Genomic DNA, 24,138 nt, shown 5'->3' with positions numbered 1-24,138 from the left:
TAGGGGAATCCAAGGATGGGGTGACTTGTGTGGCTGGGACCAAGTTCTGTTACCCAGAATCCTTTGCAAACCTCAAAATTTGGCTAAAAAAACACATGTTCCTCACATTTCTGTGGCAGAAAGTTCTGGAATCTGAGAGGAGCCAAAAATTTCCTTCCACCCAGCATTCCCCCACGTCTCCCGATAAAAATGATACCTCACTTGTGTGGGTAGGCCTAGCGCCCGCGACAGGAAACGCCCCAAAGCGCAACGTGGACACAGCCAAATTTTTGAAGGAAAACAAAGGTTTTTTTGCAAAGTTCCTACCTGTAGATTTTGGCCTGTAGCTCAGCCGCCACCTAGGGAAACCTACCAAATCTGTGCATTTCTGAAAACTAGAGACATAGGGGAATCCAAGATGGGGTGACTTGTGTGGCTCGGACCAGGTTCTGTTACCCAGAATCCTTTGCAAACCTCAAAATTTGGCTAAAAAAACACATGTTCCTCACATTTCTGTGGCAGAAAGTTCTGGAATCTGAGAGGAGCCACAAATTTCCTTCCACCCAGCGTTCCCCCACGTCTCCCGATAAAAATGATACCTCACCTGTGTGGGTAGGCCTAGCGCCCGCGACAGGAAACGCCCCAAAGCGCAACGTGGACACAGCCAAATTTTTGAAGGAAAACAGAGGTGTTTTTTGCAAAGTGCCTACCTGTAGAGTTTTGGCCTGTAGCTCAGCCGCCACCTAGGGAAACCAACCAAACCTGTGCATTTCTGAAAACTAGAGACCTAGGGGAATCCAAGATGGGGTGACTTGTGTGGCTCGGACCAGGTTCTGTTACCCAGAATCCATTGCAAACCTCAAAATTTGGCTAAAAAAACACATGTTCCTCACATTTCTGTGGCAGAAAGTTCTGGAATCTGAGAGGAGCCACAAATTTCCTTCCAACCAGCGTTCCCCCATGTCTCCCGATAAAAATGATACCTCACTTGTGTGGGTAGGCCTAGCGCCCGCGAGAGGAAACGCCCCAAAGCGCATCATGGACACAGCCAAATTTTTGAAGGAAAACAGAGGTGTTTTTTTGCAAAGTGCCTACCTGTAGATTTTGGCCTGTAGCTCAGCCGCCACCAATGGGAACCTACCAAACCTGTGCATTTCTGAAAACTAGAGACCTAGGGAAATCCAAGATGGGGTGACTTGTGTGGCTGGGACCAGGTTCTGTTACCCAGAATCCTTTGCAAACCTCAAAATTTGGCTAAAAAAACACATGTTCCTCACATTTCTGTGGCAGAAAGTTCTGGAATCTGAGAGGAGCCACAAATTTCCTTCCACCCAGCATTCCCCCACGTCTCCCGATAAAAATGATACCTCACTTGTGTGGGTAGGCCTAGCGCCCGCGACAGGAAACGCCCAAAGTGCAACGTGGACACAGAATTTTTTTTGAAGGAAAACAGAGGTGTTTTTTGCAAAGTGCCTACCTGTAGATTTTGGCCTGTAGCTCAGCCGCCACCAAGGGAAACCTACCAAACCTGTGCATTTCTGAAAACTAGAGACCTAGGGGAATCCAAGATGGGGTGACTTGTGTGGCTGGGACCAGGTTCTGTTACCCAGAATCCTTTGCAAACCTCAAAATTTGGCTAAAAAAACACATGTTCCTCACATTTCTGTGGCAGAAAGTTCTGGAATCTGAGAGGAGCCACAAATTTCCTTCCACCCAGCATTCCCCCACGTCTCCCGATAAAAATGATACCTCACTTGTGTGGGTAGGCCTAGCGCCCGCGACAGGAAACGCCCCAAAGCGCAACGTGGACACAACCAAATTTTTGAAGGAAAACAAAGGTGTTTTTTGCAAAGTTCCTACCTGTAGATTTTGGCCTGTAGCTCAGCCGCCACCTAGGGAAACCTACCAAATCTGTGCATTTCTGAAAACTAGAGACCTAGGGGAATCCAAGATGGGGTGACTTGTGTGGCTCGGACCAGGTTCTGTTACCCAGAATCCTTTGCAAACCTCAAAATTTGGCTAAAAAAACACCTGTTTTCTTTTTTCACATTTCTGTGGCAGAAAGTTCTGGAATCTGAGAGGAGCCACAAATTTTCTTCCACCCGGCGTTCCCCCACGTCTCCCGATAAAAATGATACCTCACTTGTGTGGGTAGGCCTAGCGCCCGCGACAGGAAACGCCCCAAAGCGCAACGTGGACACAGCCAAATTTTTGAAGGAAAACAGAGGTGTTTTTTGCAAAGTGCCTACCTGTAGATTTTGGCCTGTAGCTCAGCCGCCACCTAGGGAAACCTACCAAACCTGTACATTTCTGAAAACTAGAGACCTAGGGGAATCCAAGATGGGGTGACTTGTGTGGCTCGGACCAGGTTCTGTTACCCAGAATTCTTTGCAAACCTCAAAATTTGGCTGAAAAAACACATGTTCCTCACATTTCTGTGGCAGAAAGTTCTGGAATCTGAGAGGAGCCACAAATTTCCTTCCACCCAGCGTTCCCCCACGTCTCCCGATAAAAATGATACCTCACTTGTGTGGGTAGGCCTAGCGCCCGCGACAGGAAACGCCCCAAAGCGCAACGTGGACACAGCCACATTTTTGAAGGAAAACAGAGGTGTTTTGTGCAAAGTGCCTACCTGTAGAGTTTGGCCTGTAGCCCAGCCGCCACCTAGGGAAACCAACCAAACCTGTGCATTTCTGAAAACTAGAGACCTAGGGGAATCCAAGATGGGGTGACTTGTGTGGCTCGGACCAGGTTCTGTTACCCAGAATCCATTGCAAACCTCAAAATTTGGCTAAAAAAACACATGTTCCTCACATTTCTGTGGCAGAAAGTTCTGGAATCTGAGAGGAGCCACAAATTTCCTGCCACCCAGCATTCCCCCAAGTCTCCCGATAGAAATGATACCTCACTTGTGTGGGTAGGCCTAGCGCCCGCGACAGGAAACGCCCCAAAGCGCAACGTGGACACATCCAAATTTTTGAAGGAAAACAGAGGTGTTTTTTGCAAAGTGCCTACCTGTAGATTTTGGCCTGTAGCTCAGCCGCCACCTAGGGAAACCTACCAAACCTGTGCATTTCTGAAAACTAGAGACCTAGGGGAATCCAAGATTGGGTGACTTGTGTGGCTGGGACCAGGTTCTGTTACCCAGAATCCTTTTCAAACCTTAAAATTTGGCTAAAAAAACACATGTTCCTCACATTTCTGTGGCAGAAAGTTCTGGAATCTGAGAGGAGCCACAAATTTCCTTCCACCCAGCGTTCCCCCACGTCTCCCGATAAAAGTGATACCTCACTTGTGTGGGTAGGCCTAGCGCCCACGACAGGAAAACGCCCCAAAGCGCAACGTGGACACAGCCAAATTTTTGAAGGAAAACAAAAGTGTTTTTTGCAAAGTTCCTACCTGTAGATTTTGGCCTGTAGCTCAGCCGCCACCTAGGGAAACCTACCAAATCTGTGCATTTCTGAAAACTAGAGACCTAGGGGAATCCAAGATGGGGTGACTTGTGTGGCTCGGACCAGGTTCTGTTACCCAGAATCCATTGCAAACCTCAAAATTTGGCTAAAAAAACACATGTTCCTCACATTTCTGTGGCAGAAAGTTCTGGAATCTGAGAGGAGCCACAAATTTCCTGCCACCCAGCATTCCCCCAAGTCTCCCGATAAAAATGATACCTCACTTGTGTGGGTAGGCCTAGCGCCCGCGACAGGAAACGCCCCAAAGTGCAACGTGGATACAGCCAAATTTTTGAAGGAAAACAGAGGTGTTTTTTGCAAAGTGCCTACCTGTAGATTTTGGCCTGTAGCTCAGCCGCCACCTAGGGAAACCTACCAAACCTGTGCATTTCTGAAAACTAGAGACCTAGGGGAATCCAAGATGGGGTGACTTGTGTGGCTCGGACCAGGTTCTGTTACCCAGAATCCTTTGCAAACCCCAAAATGTGGCTAAAAAAACACATGTTCCTCACATTTCTGTGGCAGAAAGTTCTGGAATCTGAGAGGAGCCACAAATTTCCTTCCACCCAGCATTCCCCCACGTCTCCCGATAAAAATGATACCTCACTTGTGTGGGTAGGCCTAGCGCCCGCGACAGGAAACGCCCCAAAGTGCAACGTGGACACAGAAATTTTTTTGAAGGAAAACAGAGGTGTTTTTTGCAAAGTGCCTACCTGTAGATTTTGGCCTGTAGCTCAGCCGCCACCAAGGGAAACCTACCAAACCTGTGCATTTCTGAAAACTAGAGACCTAGGGAAATCCAAGATGGGGTGACTTGTGTGGCTGGGACCAGGTTCTGTTACCCAGAATCCTTTGCAAACCTCAAAATTTGGCTAAAAAAACACATGTTCCTCACATTTCTGTGGCAGAAAGTTCTGGAATCTGAGAGGAGCCACAAATTTCCTTCCACCCAGCATTCCCCCACGTCTCCCGATAAAAATGATACCTCACTTGTGTGGGTAGGCCTAGCGCCCGCGACAGGAAACGCCCCAAAGCGCAACGTGGACACAGCCAAATTTTTGAAGGAAAACAAAGGTGTTTTTTGCAAAAGTTCCTACCTGTAGATTTTGGCCTGTAGCTCAGCCGCCACCTAGGGAAACCTACCAAATCTGTGCATTTCTGAAAACTAGAGACCTAGGGGAATCCAAGATGGGGTGACTTGTGTGGCTCGGACCAGGTTCTGTTACCCAGAATCCTTTGCAAACCTCAAAATTTGGCTAAAAAAACACCTGTTTCTCACATTTCTGTGGCAGAAAGTTCTGGAATCTGAGAGGAGCCACAAATTTTCTTCCACCCGGCGTTCCCCCACGTCTCCCGATAAAAATGATACCTCACTTGTGTGGGTAGGCCTGGCGCCCGCGACAGGAAACGCCGCAAAGCGCAACGTGGACACAGCCAAATTTTTGAAGGAAAACAAAGGTGTTTTTTTGCAAAGTGCCTACCTGTAGATTTTGGCCTGTAGCTCAGCCGCCACCTAGGGAAACCTACCCAATCTGTGCATTTCTGAAATCTAGAGACCTAGGGGAATCCAAGATGGGGTGACTTGTGTGGCTCGGACCAGGTTCTCTTACCCAGAATCCTTTGCAAACCTCATAATTTGGCTGAAAAAACACATGTTCCTCACATTTCTGTGGCAGAAAGTTCTGGAATCTGAGAGGAGCCACAAATTTCCTTCCACCCAGCGTTCCCCCACGTCTCCCGATAAAAATGATACCTCACTTGTGTGGGTAGGCCTAGCGCCCGCGACAGGAAACGCCCCAAAGCGCAACGTGGACACAGCCAAATTTTTGAAGGAAAACAGAGGTGTTTTTTGCAAAGTGCCTACCTGTAGATTTTGGCCTGTAGCTCAGCCGCCACCTAGGGAAACCAACCAAACCTGTGCATTTCTGAAAACTAGAGACCTAGGGGAATCCAAGATGGGGTGACTTGTGTGGCTGGGACCAGGTTCTGTTACCCAGAATCCTTAGCAAACCTCAAAATTTGGCTAAAAAAACACATGTTCCTCACATTTCTGTGGCAGAAAGTTCTGGAATCTGAGAGGAGCCACAAATTTCCTTTCACCCAGCGTTCCCCCACGTCTCCCGATAAAAATGATACCTCACTTGTGTGGGTAGGCCTAGCGCCCGCGACAGGAAACGCCCAAAGCGCAACGTGGACACAGAAAATTTTTTGAAGGAAAACAGAGGTGTTTTTTGCAAAGTGCCTACCTGTAGATTTTGGCCTGTAGCTCAGCCGCCACCAACGGAAACCTACCAAACCTGTGCATTTCTGAAAATTAGAGACCTAGGGAAATCCAAGATGGGGTGACTTGTGTGGCTGGGACCAGGTTCTGTTACCCAGAATCCTTTGCAAACCTCAAAATTTGGCTCAAAAAACACCTGTTCCTCACATTTCTGTGGCAGAAAGTTCTGGAATCTGAGAGGAGCCACAAATTTCCTTCCACCCAGCATTCCCCCACATCTCCCGATAAAAATGATACCTCACTTGTGTGGGTAGGCCCTAGCGCCCGCGACAGGAAACGCCCCAAAGCGCAACGTGGACACAGCCAAATTTTTGAAGGAAAACAAAGGTGTTTTTTGCAAAGTGCCTACCTGTAGATTTTGGCCTGTAGCTCAGCCGCCACCTAGGGAAACCTACCAAATCTGTGCATTTCTGAAAACTAGAGACCTAGGGGAATCCAAGATGGGGTGACTTGTGTGGCTCGGACCAGGTTCTGTTACCCAGAATCCTTTGCAAACCTCAAAATTTGGCTAAAAAAACACATGTTCCTCACATTTCTGTGGCAGAAAGTTCTGGAATCTGAGAGGAGCCACAAATTTCCTTCCACCCAGCGTTCCCCCACGTCTCCCGATAAAAATGATACCTCACCTGTGTGGGTAGGCCTAGCGCCCGCGACAGGAAACGCCCCAAAGCGCAACGTGGACACAGCCAAATTTTTGAAGGAAAACAGAGGTGTTTTTTGCAAAGTGCCTACCTGTAGATTTTGGCCTGTAGCTCAGCCGCCACCTAGGGAAACCTACCAAACCTGTGCATTTCTGAAAACTAGAGACTTAGGGGAATCCAAGATGGGGTGACTTGTGTGGCTGGGACCAGGTTCTGTTACCCAGAATCCTTTCAAACCTCAAAATTTGGCTAAAAAAACACATGTTCCTCACATTTCTGTGGCAGAAAGTTCTGGAATCTGAGAGGAGCCACAAATTTCCTTCCACCCAGCGTTCCCCCACGTCTCCCGATAAAAATGATACCTCACTTGTGTGGGTAGCCTAGCGCCCGCGACAAGAAACGCCCCAAAGCGCAACGTTGGACACAGCCAAATTTTTGAAGGAAAACAGAGGTGTTTTTTGCAAAGTGCCTACCTGTAGAGTTTGGCCTGTAGCTCAGCCGCCACCTAGGGAAACCAACCAAACCTGTGCATTTCTGAAAACTAGAGACCTAGGGGAATCCAAGATGGGGTGACTTGTGTGGCTCGGACCAGGTTCTGTTACCCAGAATCCATTGCAAACCTCAAAATTTGGCTAAAAAAAACACATGTTCCTCACATTTCTGTGGCAGAAAGTTCTGGAATCTGAGAGGAGCCACAAATTTCCTTCCACCCAGCGTTCCCCCACGTCTCCCGATAAAAATGATTCCTCACTTGTGTGGGTAGGCCTAGCGCCCGCGACAGGAAACGCCCCAAAGTGCAACGTGGACACAGAATTTTTTTTTGAAGGAAAACAGAGGTGTTTTTTGCAAAGTGCCTACCTGTAGATTTTGGCCTGTAGCTCAGCCGCCACCAAGGGAAACCTACCAAACCTGTGCATTTCTGAAAACTAGAGACCTAGGGAAATCCAAGATGGGGTGACTTGTGTGGCTGCGACCAGGTTCTGTTACCCAGAATCCTTTGCAAACCTCAAAATTTTGGCTAAAAAAACACATGTTCCTCACATTTCTGTGGCAGAAAGTTCTGGAATCTGAGAGGAGCCACAAATTTCCTTGCACCCAGCATTCCCCCACGTCTCCCGATAAAAATGATACCTCACTTGTGTGGGTAGGCCTAGCGCCCGCGACAGGAAACGCCCCAAAGCGCAACGTGGACACAGCCAAATTTTTGAAGGAAAACAAAGGTGTTTTTTGCAAAGTTCCTACCTGTAGATTTTGGCCTGTAGCTCAGCCGCCACCTAGGGAAACCTACCAAATCTGTGCATTTCTGAAAACTAGAGACCTAGGGGAATCCAAGATGGGGTGACTTGTGTGGCTCGGACCAGGTTCTGTTACCCAGAATCCTTTGCAAACCTCAAAATTTGGCTAAAAAAACACATGTTCCTCACATTTCTGTGGCAGAAAGTTCTGGAATCTGAGAGGAGCCACAAATTTCCTTCCACCCAGCGTTCCCCCACGTCTCCCGATAAAAATGATACCTCACCTGTGTAAGTAGGCCTAGCGCCCACGACAGGAAACGCCCCAAAGCGCAACGTGGACACAGCCAAATTTTTGAAGGAAAACAGAGGTGTTTTTTGCAAAGTGCCTACCTGTAGATTTTGGCCTGTAGCTCAGCCGCCACCTAGGGAAACCTACCAAACCTGTGCATTTCTGAAAACTAGAGACCTAGGGGAATCCAAGATGCGGTGACTTGTGTGGCTGGGACCAGGTTCTGTTACCCAGAATCCTTTCAAACCCCAACATTTGGCTAAAAAAACACATGTTCCTCACATTTCTGTGGCAGAAAGTTCTGGAATCTGAGAGGAGCCACAAATTTCCTTCCACCCAGCGTTCCCCCACGTCTCCCGATAAAAATGATACCTCACTTGTGTGGGTAGGCCTAGCGCCCGCAACAGGAAACGCCCCAAAGCGCAACTTGGACACAGCCACATTTTTGAAGGAAAACAAAGGTGTTTTTTGCAAAGTTCCTACCTGTAGATTTTGGCCTGTAGCTCAGCCGCCACCTAGGGAAACCTACCAAACCTGTGCATTTCTGAAAACTAGAGACCTAGGGGAATCCAAGATGGGGTGACTTGTGTGGCTGGGACCAGGTTCTGTTACCCAGAATCCTTTGCAAACCTCAAAATTTGGCTGAAAAAACACATGTTCCTCACATTTCTGTGGCAGAAAGTTCTGGAATATGAGAGGAGCCACAAATGTCCATCCACCCAGCGTTCCCCCACGTCTCCCGATAAAAATGATACCTCACTTGTGTGGGTAGGCCTAGTGCCCGCGACAGGAAACGCCCCAAAGCGCAACGTGGACACAGCCAAATTTTTGAAGGAAAACAGAGGTGTTTTTTGCAAAGTGCCTACCTGTAGATTTTGGCCTGTAGCTCAGCCGCCACCTAGGGAAACCAACCAAACCTGTGCATTTCTGAAAACTAGAGACCTAGGGGAATATAAGATGGGGTGACTTGTGTGGCTCGGACCAGGTTCTGTTACCCAGAATCCATTGCAAACCTCAAAATTTGGCAAAAAAAAACACATGTTCCTCACATTTCTGTGGCAGAAAGTTCTGGAATCTGAGAGGAGCCACAAATATCCTGCCACCCAGCATTCCCCCAAGTCTCCCGATAGAAATGATACCTCACTTGTGTGGGTAGGCCTAGCGCCCGCGACAGGAAACGCCCCAAAGCGCAACGTGGACACATCCAAATTTTTGAAGGAAAACAGAGGTGTTTTTTGCAAAGTGCCTACCTGTAGATTTTGGCCTGTAGCTCAGCTGCCACCAAGGGAAACCTACCAATCCTGTGCATTTCTGAAAACTAGAGACCTAGGGAAATCCAAGATGGGGTGACTTGTGTGGCTGGGACCAGGTTCTGTTACCCAGAATCCTTTGCAAACCTCAATATTTGGCTAAAAAAACACATGTTCCTCACATTTCTGTGGCAGAAAGTTCTGGAATCTGAGAGGAGCCAAAAATTTCCTTCCACCCAGCATTCCCCCACGTCTCCCGATAAAAATGATACCTCACTTGTGTGGGTAGGCCTAGCGCCCGCGACAGGAAACGCCCCAAAGCGCAACGTGGACACAGCCAAATTTTTGAAGGAAAACAAAGGTGTTTTTTTGCAAAGTTCCTACCTGTAGATTTTGGCCTGTAGCTCAGCCGCCACCTAGGGAAACCTACCAAATCTGTGCATTTCTGAAAACTAGAGACATAGGGGAATCCAAGATGGGGTGACTTGTGTGGCTCGGACCAGGTTCTGTTACCCAGAATCCTTTGCAAACCTCAAAATTTGGCTAAAAAAACACATGTTCCTCACATTTCTGTGGCAGAAAGTTCTGGAATCTGAGAGGAGCCACAAATTTCCTTCCACCCAGCGTTCCCCCACGTCTCCCGATAAAAATGATACCTCACCTGTGTGGGTAGGCCTAGCGCCCGCGACAGGAAACGCCCCAAAGCGCAACGTGGACACAGCCAAAATTTTTGAAGGAAAACAGAGGTGTTTTTTGCAAAGTGCCTACCTGTAGAGTTTGGCCTGTAGCTCAGCCGCCACCTAGGGAAACCAACCAAACCTGTGCATTTCTGAAAACTAGAGACCTAGGGGAATCCAAGATGGGGTGACTTGTGTGGCTCGGACCAGGTTCTTTTACCCAGAATCCATTGCAAACCTCAAAATTTGGCTAAAAAAACACATGTTCCTCACATTTCTGTGGCAGAAAGTTCTGGAATCTGAGAGGAGCCACAAATTTCCTTCCAACCAGCGTTCCCCCATGTCTCCCGATAAAAATGATACCTCACTTGTGTGGGTAGGCCTAGCGCCCGCGAGAGGAAACGCCCCAAAGCGCATCATGGACACAGCCAAATTTTTGAAGGAAAACAGAGGTGTTTTTTGCAAAGTGCCTACCTGTAGATTTTGGCCTGTAGCTCAGCCGCCACCAATGGGAACCTACCAAACCTGTGCATTTCTGAAAACTAGAGACCTAGGGAAATCCAAGATGGGGTGACTTGTGTGCTGGGACCAGGTTCTGTTACCCAGAATCCTTTGCAAACCTCAAAATTTGGCTAAAAAAACACATGTTCCTCACATTTCTGTGGCAGAAAGTTCTGGAATCTGAGAGGAGCCACAAATTTCCTTCCACCCAGCATTCCCCCACGTCTCCCGATAAAAATGATACCTCACTTGTGTGGGTAGGCCTAGCGCCCGCGACAGGAAACGCCCCAAAGTGCAACGTGGACACAGAAATTTTTTTGAAGGAAAACAGAGGTGTTTTTTGCAAAGTGCCTACCTGTAGATTTTGGCCTGTAGCTCAGCCGCCACCAAGGGAAACCTACCACACCTGTGCATTTCTGAAAACTAGAGACCTAGGGAAATCCAAGATGGGGTGACTTGTGTGGCTGGGACCAGGTTCTGTTACCCAGAATCCTTTGCAAACCTCAAAATTTGGCTAAAAAAACACATGTTCCTCACATTTCTGTGGCAGAAAGTTCTGGAATCTGAGAGGAGCCACAAATTTCCTTCCACCCAGCATTCCCCCACGTCTCCCGATAAAAATGATACCTCACTTGTGTGGGTAGGCCTAGCGCCCGCGACAGGAAACGCCCCAAAGCGCAACGTGGACACAACCAAATTTTTGAAGGAAAACAAAGGTGTTTTTTGCAAAGTTCCTACCTGTAGATTTTGGCCTGTAGCTCAGCCGCCACCTAGGGAAACCTACCAAATCTGTGCATTTCTGAAAACTAGAGACCTAGGGGAATCCAAGATGGGGTGACTTGTGTGGCTCGGACCAGGTTCTGTTACCCAGAATCTTTTGCAAACCTCAAAATTTGGCTAAAAAAACACCTGTTTCTCACATTTCTGTGGCAGAAAGTTCTGGAATCTGAGAGGAGCCACAAATTTTCTTCCACCCGGCGTTCCCCCACGTCTCCCGATAAAAATGATACCTCACTTGTGTGGGTAGGCCTAGCGCCCGCGACAGGAAACGCCCCAAAGCGCAACGTGGACACAGCCAAATTTTTGAAGGAAAACAGAGGTGTTTTTTGCAAAGTGCCTACCTGTAGATTTTGGCCTGTAGCTCAGCCGCCACCTAGGGAAACCTACCAAACCTGTACATTTCTGAAAACTAGAGACCTAGGGGAATCCAAGATGGGGTGACTTGTGTGGCTCGGACCAGGTTCTGTTACCCAGAATTCTTTGCAAACCTCAAAATTTGGCTGAAAAAACACATGTTCCTCACATTTCTGTGGCAGAAAGTTCTGGAATCTGAGAGGAGCCACAAATTTCCTTCCACCCAGCGTTCCCCCACGTCTCCCGATAAAAATGATACCTCACTTGTGTGGGTAGGCCTAGCGCCCGCGACAGGAAACGCCCCAAAGCGCAACGTGGACACAGCCACATTTTTTAAGGAAAACAGAGGTGTTTTGTGCAAAGTGCCTACCTGTAGAGTTTGGCCTGTAGCCCAGCCGCCACCTAGGGAAACCAACCAAACCTGTGCATTTCTGAAAACTAGAGACCTAGGGGAATCCAAGATGGGGTGACTTGTGTGGCTCGGACCAGGTTCTGTTACCCAGAATCCATTGCAAACCTCAAAATTTGGCTAAAAAAAACACATGTTCCTCACATTTCTGTGGCAGAAAGTTCTGGAATCTGAGAGGAGCCACAAATTTCCTGCCACCCAGCATTCCCCCAAGTCTCCCGATAGAAATGATACCTCACTTGTGTGGGTAGGCCTAGCGCCCGCGACAGGAAACGCCCCAAAGCGCAACGTGGACACATCCAAATTTTTGAAGGAAAACAGAGGTGTTTTTTGCAAAGTGCCTACCTGTAGATTTTGGCCTGTAGCTCAGCCGCCACCTAGGGGAAACCTACCAAACCTGTGCATTTCTGAAAACTAGAGACCTAGGGGAATCCAAGATTGGGTGACTTGTGTGGCTGGGACCAGGTTCTGTTACCCAGAATCCTTTCAAACCTTAAAATTTGGCTAAAAAAACACATGTTCCTCACATTTCTGTGGCAGAAAGTTCTGGAATCTGAGAGGAGCCACAAATTTCCTTCCACCCAGCGTTCCCCCACGTCTCCCGATAAAAGTGATACCTCACTTGTGTGGGTAGGCCTAGCGCCCGCGCCAGGAAACGCCCCAAAGCGCAACGTGGACACAGCCAAATTTTTGAAGGAAAACAAAAGTGTTTTTTGCAAAGTTCCTACCTGTAGATTTTGGCCTGTAGCTCAGCCGCCACCTAGGGAAACCTACCAAATCTGTGCATTTCTGAAAACTAGAGACCTAGGGGAATCCAAGATGGGGTGACTTGTGTGGCTCGGACCAGGTTCTGTTACCCAGAATCCATTGCAAACCTCAAAATTTGGCTAAAAAAACACATGTTCCTCACATTTCTGTGGCAGAAAGTTCTGGAATCTGAGAGGAGCCACAAATTTCCTGCCACCCAGCATTCCCCCAAGTCTCCCGATAAAAATGATACCTCACTTGTGTGGGTAGGCCTAGCGCCCGCGACAGGAAACGCCCCAAAGTGCAACGTGGATACAGCCAAATTTTTGAAGGAAAACAGAGGTGTTTTTTGCAAAGTGCCTACCTGTAGATTTTGGCCTGTAGCTCAGCCGCCACCTAGGGAAACCTACCAAACCTGTGCATTTCTGAAAACTAGAGACCTAGGGGAATCCAAGATGGGGTGACTTGTGTGGCTCGGACCAGGTTCTGTTACCCAGAATCCTTTGCAAACCCCAAAATGTGGCTAAAAAAACACATGTTCCTCACATTTCTGTGGCAGAAAGTTCTGGAATCTGAGAGGAGCCACAAATTTCCTTCCACCCAGCATTCCCCCACGTCTCCCGATAAAAATGATACCTCACTTGTGTGGGTAGGCCTAGCGCCCGCGACAGGAAACGCCCCAAAGTGCAACGTGGACACAGAAATTTTTTTGAAGGAAAACAGAGGTGTTTTTTGCAAAGTGCCTACCTGTAGATTTTGGCCTGTAGCTCAGCCGCCACCAAGGGAAACCTACCAAACCTGTGCATTTCTGAAAACTAGAGACCTAGGGAAATCCAAGATGGGGTGACTTGTGTGGCTAAGACCAGGTTCTGTTACCCAGAATCCTTTGCAAACCTCAAAATTTGGCTAAAAAAACACATGTTCCTCACATTTCTGTGGCAGAAAGTTCTGGAATCTGAGAGGAGCCACAAATTTCCTTCCACCCAGCATTCCCCCACGTCTCCCGATAAAAATGATACCTCACTTGTGTGGGTAGGCCTAGCGCCCGCGACAGGAAACGCCCCAAAGCGCAACGTGGACACAGCCAAATTTTTGAAGGAAAACAAAGGTGTTTTTTGCAAAGTTCCTACCTGTAGATTTTGGCCTGTAGCTCAGCCGCCACCTAGGGAAACCTACCAAATCTGTGCATTTCTGAAAACTAGAGACCTAGGGGAATCCAAGATGGGGTGACTTGTGTGGCTCGGACCAGGTTCTGTTACCCAGAATCCTTTGCAAACCTCAAAATTTGGCTAAAAAAACACCTGTTTCTCACATTTCTGTGGCAGAAAGTTCTGGAATCTGAGAGGAGCCACAAATTTTCTTCCACCCGGCGTTCCCCCACGTCTCCCGATAAAAATGATACCTCACTTGTGTGGGTAGGCCTGGCGCCCGCGACAGGAAACGCCCCAAAGCGCAACGTGGACACAGCCAAATTTTTGAAGGAAAACAGAGGTGTTTTTTGCAAAGTGCCTACCTGTAGATTTTGGCCTGTAGCTCAGCCGCCACCTAGGGAAACCTACCAAACCTGTACATTTCTGAAAACTAGAGACCTAGGGGAATCCAAGATGGGGTGACTTGTGTGGCTCGGACCAGGTTCTCTTACCCAGAATCCTTTGCAAACCTCAAAATTTGGCTGAAAAAACACATGTTCCTCACATTTCTGTGGCAGAAAGTTCTGGAATCTGAGAGGAGCCACAAATTTCCTTCCACCCAGCGTTCCCCCACGTCTCCCGATAAAAATGATACCTCACTTGTGTGGGTAGGCCTAGCGCCCGCGACAGGAAACGCCCCTAAGCGCAACGTGGACACAGCCACATTTTTGAAGGAAAACAGAGGTGTTTTGTGCAAAGTGCCTACCTGTAGAGTTTGGCCTGTAGCCCAGCCGCCACCTAGGGAAACCAACCAAACCTGTGCATTTCTGAAAACTAGAGACCTAGGGGAATCCAAGATGGGGTGACTTGTGTGGCTGGGACCAGGTTCTGTTACCTAGAATCCTTTCAAACCTCAAAATTTGGCTAAAAAAACACATGTTCCTCACATTTCTGTGGCAGAAAGTTCTGGAATCTGAGAGGAGCCACAAATTTCCTTTCACCCAGCGTTCCCCCACGTCTCCCGATAAAAATGATACCTCACTTGTGTGGGTAGGCCTAGCGCCCGCGACAGGAAACGCCCCAAAGCGCAACGTGGACACAGCCAAATTTTTGAAGGAAAACAAAGGTGTTTTTTGCAAAGTGCCTACCTGTAGATTTTGGCCTGTAGCTCAGCCGCCACCTAGGGAAACCTACCCAATCTGTGCATTTCTGAAATCTAGAGACCTAGGGGAATCCAAGATGGGGTGACTTGTGTGGCTCGGACCAGGTTCTGTTACCCAGAATCCTTTGCAAACCTCAAAATTTGGCTAAAAAAACACCTGTTCCTCACATTTCTGTGGCAGAAAGTTCTGGAATCTGAGAGGAGCCACAAATTTCCTTCCACCCGGCGTTCCCCCACGTCTCCCGATAAAAATGATACCTCACTTGTGTGGGTAGGCCTAGCGCCCGCGACAGGAAACGCCCCAAAGCGCAACGTGGACACAGCCAAATTTTTGAAGGAAAACAGAGGTGTTTTTTGCAAAGTGCCTACCTGTAGATTTTGGCCTGTAGCTCAGCCGCCACCTAGGGAAACCTACCAAACCTGTGCATTTCTGAAAACTAGAGACCTAGGGAAATCCAAGATGGGGTGACTTGTGTGGCTGGGACCAGGTTCTGTTACCCAGAATCCTTAGCAAACCTCAAAATTTGGCTAAAAAAACACATGTTCCTCACATTTCTGTGGCAGAAAGTTCTGGAATCTGAGAGGAGCCACAAATTTCCTTCCACCCAGCGTTCCCCCACGTCTCCCGATAAAAATGATTCCTCACTTGTGTGGGTAGGCCTAGCGCCCGCGACAGGAAACGCCCCAAAGTGCAACGTGGACACAGAAAATTTTTTGAAGGAAAACAGAGGTGTTTTTTGCAAAGTGCCTACCTGTAGATTTTGGCCTGTAGCTCAGCCGCCACCAAGGGAAACCTACCAAACCTGTGCATTTCTGAAAATTAGAGACCTAGGGAAATCCAAGATGGGGTGACTTGTGTGGCTGGGACCAGGTTCTGTTACCCAGAATCCTTTGCAAACCTCAAAATTTGGCTCAAAAAACACATGTTCCTTACATTTCTGTGGCAGAAAGTTCTGGAATCTGAGAGGAGCCACAAATTTCCTTCCACCCAGCATTCCCCCACATCTCCCGATAAAAATGATACCTCACTTGTGTGGGTAGGCCTAGCGCCCGCGACAGGAAACGCCCCAAAGCGCAACGTGGACACAGCCAAATTTTTGAAGGAAAACAAAGGTGTTTTTTGCAAAGTTCCTACCTCTAGATTTTGGCCTGTAGCTCAGCCGCCACCTAGGGAAACCTACCAAATCTGTGCATTTCTGAAAACTAGAGACCTAGGGGAATCCAAGATGGGGTGACTTGTGTGGCTCGGACCAGGTTCTGTTACCCAGAATCCTTTGCAAACCTCAAAATTTGGCTAAAAAAACACATGTTCCTCACATTTCTGTGGCAGAAAGTTCTGGAATCTGAGAGGAGCCACAAATTTCCTTCCACCCAGCGTTCCCCCACGTCTCCCGATAAAAATGATACCTCACCTGTGTGGGTAGGCCTAGCGCCCGCGACAGGAAACGCCCCAAAGCGCAACGTGGACACAGCCAAATTTTTGAAGGAAAACAGAGGTGTTTTTTGCAAAGTGCCTACCTGTAGATTTTGGCCTGTAGCTCAGCCGCCACCTAGGGAAACCTACCAAACCTGTGCATTTCTGAAAACTAGAGACTTAGGGGAATCCAAGATGGGGTGACTTGTGTGGCTGGGACCAGGTTCTGTTACCCAGAATCCTTTCAAACCTCAAAATTTGGCTAAAAAAACACATGTTCCTCACATTTCTGTGGCAGAAAGTTCTGGAATCTGAGAGGAGCCACAAATTTCCTTCCACCCAGCGTTCCCCCACGTCTCCCGATAAAAATGATACCTCACTTGTGTGGGTAGGCCTAGCGCCCGCGACAAGAAACGCCCCAAAGCGCAACGTGGACACAGCCAAATTTTTGAAGGAAAACAGAGGTGTTTTTTGCAAAGTGCCTACCTGTAGAGTTTGGCCTGTAGCTCAGCCGCCACCTAGGGAAACCAACCAAACCTGTGCATTTCTGAAAACTAGAGACCTAGGGGAATCCAAGATGGGGTGACTTGTGTGGCTCGGACCAGGTTCTGTTACCCAGAATCCATTGCAAACCTCAAAATTTGGCTAAAAAAACACATGTTCCTCACATTTCTGTGGCAGAAAGTTCTGGAATCTGAGAGGAGCCACAAATTTCCTTCCACCCAGCGTTCCCCCACGTCTCCCGATAAAAATGATTCCTCACTTGTGTGGGTAGGCCTAGCGCCCGCGACAGGAAACGCCCCAAAGTGCAACGTGGACACAGAATTTTTTTTGAAGGAAAACAGAGGTGTTTTTTGCAAAGTGCCTACCTGTAGATTTTGGCCTGTAGCTCAGCCGCCACCAAGGGAAACCTACCAAACCTGTGCATTTCTGAAAACTAGAGACCTAGGGAAATCCAAGATGGGGTGACTTGTGTGGCTGCGACCAGGTTCTGTTACCCAGAATCCTTTGCAAACCTCAAAATTTGGCTAAAAAAACACATGTTCCTCACATTTCTGTGGCAGAAAGTTCTGGAATCTGAGAGGAGCCACAAATTTCCTTGCACCCAGCATTCCCCCACGTCTCCCGATAAAAATGATACCTCACTTGTGTGGGTAGGCCTAGCGCCCGCGACAGGAAACGCCCCAAAGCGCAACGTGGACACAGCCAAATTTTTGAAGGAAAACAAAGGTGTTTTTTGCAAAGTTCCTACCTGTAGATTTTGGCCTGTAGCTCAGCCGCCACCTAGGGAAACCTACCAAATCTGTGCATTTCTGAAAACTAGAGACCTAGGGGAATCCAAGATGGGGTGACTTGTGTGGCTCGGACCAGGTTCTGTTACCCAGAATCCTTTGCAAACCTCAAAATGTGGCTAAAAAAACACATGTTCCTCACATTTCTGTGGCAGAAAGTTCTGGAATCTGAGAGGAGCCACAAATTTCCTTCCACCCAGCGTTCCCTCACGTCTCCCGATAAAAATGATACCTCACCTGTGTGGGTAGGCCTAGCGCCCGCGACAGGAAACGCCCCAAAGCGCAACGTGGACACAGCCAAATTTTTGAAGGAAAACAGAGGTGTTTTTTGCAAAGTGCCTACCTGTAGATTTTGGCCTGTAGCTCAGCCGCCACCTAGGGAAACCTACCAAACCTGTGCATTTCTGAAAACTAGAGACCTAGGGGAATCCAAGATGCGGTGACTTGTGTGGCTGGGACCAGGTTCTGTTACCCAGAATCCTTTCAAACCCCAACATTTGGCTAAAAAAACACATGTTCCTCACATTTCTGTGGCAGAAAGTTCTGGAATCTGAGAGGAGCCACAAATTTCCTTCCACCCAGCGTTCCCCCACGTCTCCCGATAAAAATGATACCTCACTTGTGTGGGTAGGCCTAGCGCCCGCAACAGGAAACGCCCCAAAGCGCAACTTGGACACAGCCACATTTTTGAAGGAAAACAAAGGTGTTTTTTGCAAAGTTCCTACCTGTAGATTTTGGCCTGTAGCTCAGCCGCCACCTAGGGAAACCTACCAAACCTGTGCATTTCTGAAAACTAGAGACCTAGGGGAATCCAAGATGGGGTGACTTGTGTGGCTGGGACCAGGTTCTGTTACCCAGAATCCTTTGCAAACCTCAAAATTTGGCTGAAAAAACACATGTTCCTCACATTTCTGTGGCAGAAAGTTCTGGAATATGAGAGGAGCCACAAATGTCCATCCACCCAGCGTTCCCCCACGTCTCCCGATAAAAATGATACCTCACTTGTGTGGGTAGGCCTAGTGCCCGCGACAGGAAACGCCCCAAAGCGCAACGTGGACACAGCCAAATTTTTGAAGGAAAACAGAGGTGTTTTTTGCAAAGTGCCTACCTGTAGATTTTGGCCTGTAGCTCAGCCGCCACCTAGGGAAACCAACCAAACCTGTGCATTTCTGAAAACTAGAGACCTAGGGGAATATAAGATGGGGTGACTTGTGTGGCTCGGACCAGGTTCTGTTACCCAGAATCCATTGCAAACCTCAAAATTTGGCAAAAAAAAACACATGTTCCTCACATTTCTGTGGCAGAAAGTTCTGGAATCTGAGAGGAGCCACAAATATCCTGCCACCCAGCATTCTCCCAAGTCTCCCGATAGAAATGATACCTCACTTGTGTGGGTAGGCCTAGCGCCCGCGACAGGAAACGCCCCAAAGCGCAACGTGGACACATCCAAATTTTTGAAGGAAAACAGAGGTGTTTTTTGCAAAGTGCCTACCTGTAGATTTTGGCCTGTAGCTCAGCTGCCACCAAGGGAAACCTACCAATCCTGTGCATTTCTGAAAACTAGAGACCTAGGGAAATCCAAGATGGGGTGACTTGTGTGGCTGGGACCAGGTTCTGTTACCCAGAATCCTTTGCAAACCTCAAAATTTGGCTAAAAAAACACATGTTCCTCACATTTCTGTGGCAGAAAGTTCTGGAATCTGAGAGGAGCCAAAAATTTCCTTCCACCCAGCATTCCCCCACGTCTCCCGATAAAAATGATACCTCACTTGTGTGGGTAGGCCTAGCGCCCGCGACAGGAAACGCCCCAAAGCGCAACGTGGACACAGCCAAATTTTTGAAGGAAAACAAAGGTTTTTTTGCAAAGTTCCTACCTGTAGATTTTGGCCTGTAGCTCAGCCGCCACCTAGGGAAACCTACCAAATCTGTGCATTTCTGAAAACTAGAGACATAGGGGAATCCAAGATGGGGTGACTTGTGTGGCTCGGACCAGGTTCTGTTACCCAGAATCCTTTGCAAACCTCAAAATTTGGCTAAAAAAACACATGTTCCTCACATTTCTGTGGCAGAAAGTTCTGGAATCTGAGAGGAGCCACAAATTTCCTTCCACCCAGCGTTCCCCCACGTCTCCCGATAAAAATGATACCTCACCTGTGTGGGTAGGCCTAGCGCCCGCGACAGGAAACGCCCCAAAGCGCAACGTGGACACAGCCAAATTTTTGAAGGAAAACAGAGGTGTTTTTTGCAAAGTGCCTACCTGTAGAGTTTGGCCTGTAGCTCAGCCGCCACCTAGGGAAACCAACCAAACCTGTGCATTTCTGAAAACTAGAGACCTAGGGGAATCCAAGATGGGGTGACTTGTGTGGCTCGGACCAGGTTCTGTTACCCAGAATCCATTGCAAACCTCAAAATTTGGCTAAAAAAACACATGTTCCTCACATTTCTGTGGCAGAAAGTTCTGGAATCTGAGAGGAGCCACAAATTTCCTTCCAACCAGCGTTCCCCCATGTCTCCCGATAAAAATGATACCTCACTTGTGTGGGTAGGCCTAGCGCCCGCGAGAGGAAACGCCCCAAAGCGCATCATGGACACAGCCAAATTTTTGAAGGAAAACAGAGGTGTTTTTTGCAAAGTGCCTACCTGTAGATTTTGGCCTGTAGCTCAGCCGCCACCAATGGGAACCTACCAAACCTGTGCATTTCTGAAAACTAGAGACCTAGGGAAATCCAAGATGGGGTGACTTGTGTGGCTGGGACCAGGTTCTGTTACCCAGAATCCTTTGCAAACCTCAAAATTTGGCTAAAAAAACACATGTTCCTCACATTTCTGTGGCAGAAAGTTCTGGAATCTGAGAGGAGCCACAAATTTCCTTCCACCCAGCATTCCCCCACGTCTCCCGATAAAAATGATACCTCACTTGTGTGGGTAGGCCTAGCGCCCGCGACAGGAAACGCCCCAAAGTGCAACGTGGACACAGAATTTTTTTTGAAGGAAAACAGAGGTGTTTTTTGCAAAGTGCCTACCTGTAGATTTTGGCCTGTAGCTCAGCCGCCACCAAGGGAAACCTACCAAACCTGTGCATTTCTGAAAACTAGAGACCTAGGGGAATCCAAGATGGGGTGACTTGTGTGGCTGGGACCAGGTTCTGTTACCCAGAATCCTTTGCAAACCTCAAAATTTGGCTAAAAAAACACATGTTCCTCACATTTCTGTGGCAGAAAGTTCTGGAATCTGAGAGGAGCCACAAATTTCCTTCCACCCAGCATTCCCCCACGTCTCCCGATAAAAATGATACCTCACTTGTGTGGGTAGGCCTAGCGCCCGCGACAGGAAACGCCCCAAAGCGCAACGTGGACACAACCAAATTTTTGAAGGAAAACAAAGGTGTTTTTTGCAAAGTTCCTACCTGTAGATTTTGGCCTGTAGCTCAGCCGCCACCTAGGGAAACCTACCAAATCTGTGCATTTCTGAAAACTAGAGACCTAGGGGAATCCAAGATCGGGTGACTTGTGTGGCTCGGACCAGGTTCTGTTACCCAGAATCCTTTGCAAACCTCAAAATTTGGCTAAAAAAACACCTGTTTCTCACATTTCTGTGGCAGAAAGTTCTAGAATCTGAGAGGAGCCACAAATTTTCTTCCACCCGGCGTTCCCCCACGTCTCCCGATAAAAATGATACCTCACTTGTGTGGGTAGGCCTAGCGCCCGCGACAGGAAACGCCCCAAAGCGCAACGTGGACACAGCCAAATTTTTGAAGGAAAACAGAGGTGTTTTTTGCAAAGTGCCTACCTGTAGATTTTGGCCTGTAGCTCAGCCGCCACCTAGGGAAACCTACCAAACCTGTACATTTCTGAAAACTAGAGACCTAGGGGAATCCAAGATGGGGTGACTTGTGTGGCTCGGACCAGGTTCTGTTACCCAGAATTCTTTGCAAACCTCAAAATTTGGCTGAAAAAACACATGTTCCTCACATTTCTGTGGCAGAAAGTTCTGGAATCTGAGAGGAGCCACAAATTTCCTTCCACCCAGCGTTCCCCCACGTCTCCCGATAAAAATGATACCTCACTTGTGTGGGTAGGCCTAGCGCCCGCGACAGGAAACGCCCCAAAGCGCAACGTGGACACAGCCACATTTTTGAAGGAAAACAGAGGTGTTTTGTGCAAAGTGCCTACCTGTAGATTTTGGCCTGTAGCTCAGCCGCCACCTAGGGAAACCTACCAAACCTGTGCATTTCTGAAAACTAGAGACCTAGGGGAATCCAAGATGGGGTGACTTGTGTGGCTCGGACCAGGTTCTGTTACCCAGAATCCTTTGCAAACCCCAAAATGTGGCTAAAAAAACACATGTTCCTCACATTTCTGTGGCAGAAAGTTCTGGAATCTGAGAGGAGCCACAAATTTCCTTCCACCCAGCATTCCCCCACGTCTCCCGATAAAAATGATACCTCACTTGTGTGGGTAGGCCTAGCGCCCGCGACAGGAAACGCCCCAAAGTGCAACGTGGACACAGAAATTTTTTTGAAGGAAAACAGAGGTGTTTTTTGCAAAGTGCCTACCTGTAGATTTTGGCCTGTAGCTCAGCCGCCACCAAGGGAAACCTACCAAACCTGTGCATTTCTGAAAACTAGAGACCTAGGGAAATCCAAGATGGGGTGACTTGTGTGGCTGGGACCAGGTTCTGTTACCCAGAATCCTTTGCAAACCTCAAAATTTGGCTAAAAAAACACATGTTCCTCACATTTCTGTGGCAGAAAGTTCTGGAATCTGAGAGGAGCCACAAATTTCCTTCCACCCAGCATTCCCCCACGTCTCCCGATAAAAATGATACCTCACTTGTGTGGGTAGGCCTAGCGCCCGCGACAGGAAACGCCCCAAAGCGCAACGTGGACACAGCCAAATTTTTGAAGGAAAACAAAGGTGTTTTTTGCAAAGTTCCTACCTGTAGATTTTGGCCTGTAGCTCAGCCGCCACCTAGGGAAACCTACCAAATCTGTGCATTTCTGAAAACTAGAGACCTAGGGGAATCCAAGATGGGGTGACTTGTGTGGCTCGGACCAGGTTCTGTTACCCAGAATCCTTTGCAAACCTCAAAATTTGGCTAAAAAAACACCTGTTTCTCACATTTCTGTGGCAGAAAGTTCTGGAATCTGAGAGGAGCCACAAATTTTCTTCCACCCGGCGTTCCCCCACGTCTCCCGATAAAAATGATACCTCACTTGTGTGGGTAGGCCTGGCGCCCGCGACAGGAAACGCCCCAAAGCGCAACGTGGACACAGCCAAATTTTTGAAGGAAAACAGAGGTGTTTTTTGCAAAGTGCCTACCTGTAGATTTTGGCCTGTAGCTCAGCCGCCACCTAGGGAAACCTACCAAACCTGTACATTTCTGAAAACTAGAGACCTAGGGGAATCCAAGATGGGGTGACTTGTGTGGCTCGGACCAGGTTCTCTTACCCAGAATCCTTTGCAAACCTCATAATTTGGCTGAAAAAACACATGTTCCTCACATTTCTGTGGCAGAAAGTTCTGGAATCTGAGAGGAGCCACAAATTTCCTTCCACCCAGCGTTCCCCCACGTCTCCCGATAAAAATGATACCTCACTTGTGTGGGTAGGCCTAGCGCCCGCGACAGGAAACGCCCCTAAGCGCAACGTGGACACAGCCACATTTTTGAAGGAAAACAGAGGTGTTTTGTGCAAAGTGCCTACCTGTAGAGTTTGGCCTGTAGCCCAGCCGCCACCTAGGGAAACCAACCAAACCTGTGCATTTCTGAAAACTAGAGACCTAGGGGAATCCAAGATGGGGTGACTTGTGTGGCTGGGACCAGGTTCTGTTACCTAGAATCCTTTCAAACCTCAAAATTTGGCTAAAAAAACACATGTTCCTCACATTTCTGTGGCAGAAAGTTCTGGAATCTGAGAGGAGCCACAAATTTCCTTTCACCCAGCGTTCCCCCACGTCTCCCGATAAAAATGATACCTCACTTGTGTGGGTAGGCCTAGCGCCCGCGACAGGAAACGCCCCAAAGCGCAACGTGGACACAGCCAAATTTTTGAAGGAAAACAAAGGTGTTTTTTGCAAAGTGCCTACCTGTAGATTTTGGCCTGTAGCTCAGCCGCCACCTAGGGAAACCTACCCAATCTGTGCATTTCTGAAATCTAGAGACCTAGGGGAATCCAAGATGGGGTGACTTGTGTGGCTCGGACCAGGTTCTGTTACCCAGAATCCTTTGCAAACCTCAAAATTTGGCTAAAAAAACACCTGTTCCTCACATTTCTGTGGCAGAAAGTTCTGGAATCTGAGAGGAGCCACAAATTTCCTTCCACCCGGCGTTCCCCCACGTCTCCCGATAAAAATGATACCTCACTTGTGTGGGTAGGCCTAGCGCCCGCGACAGGAAACGCCCCAAAGCGCAACGTGGACACAGCCAAATTTTTGAAGGAAAACAGAGGTGTTTTTTGCAAAGTGCCTACCTGTAGATTTTGGCCTGTAGCTCAGCCGCCACCTAGGGAAACCTACCAAACCTGTGCATTTCTGAAAACTAGAGAC

This window comes from Pleurodeles waltl, chromosome 5, assembly GCF_031143425.1.
Source record: "Pleurodeles waltl isolate 20211129_DDA chromosome 5, aPleWal1.hap1.20221129, whole genome shotgun sequence".
NCBI lineage: Eukaryota > Metazoa > Chordata > Amphibia > Caudata > Salamandridae > Pleurodeles > Pleurodeles waltl.
Note: the sequence above shows the minus strand (reverse complement) of the source record.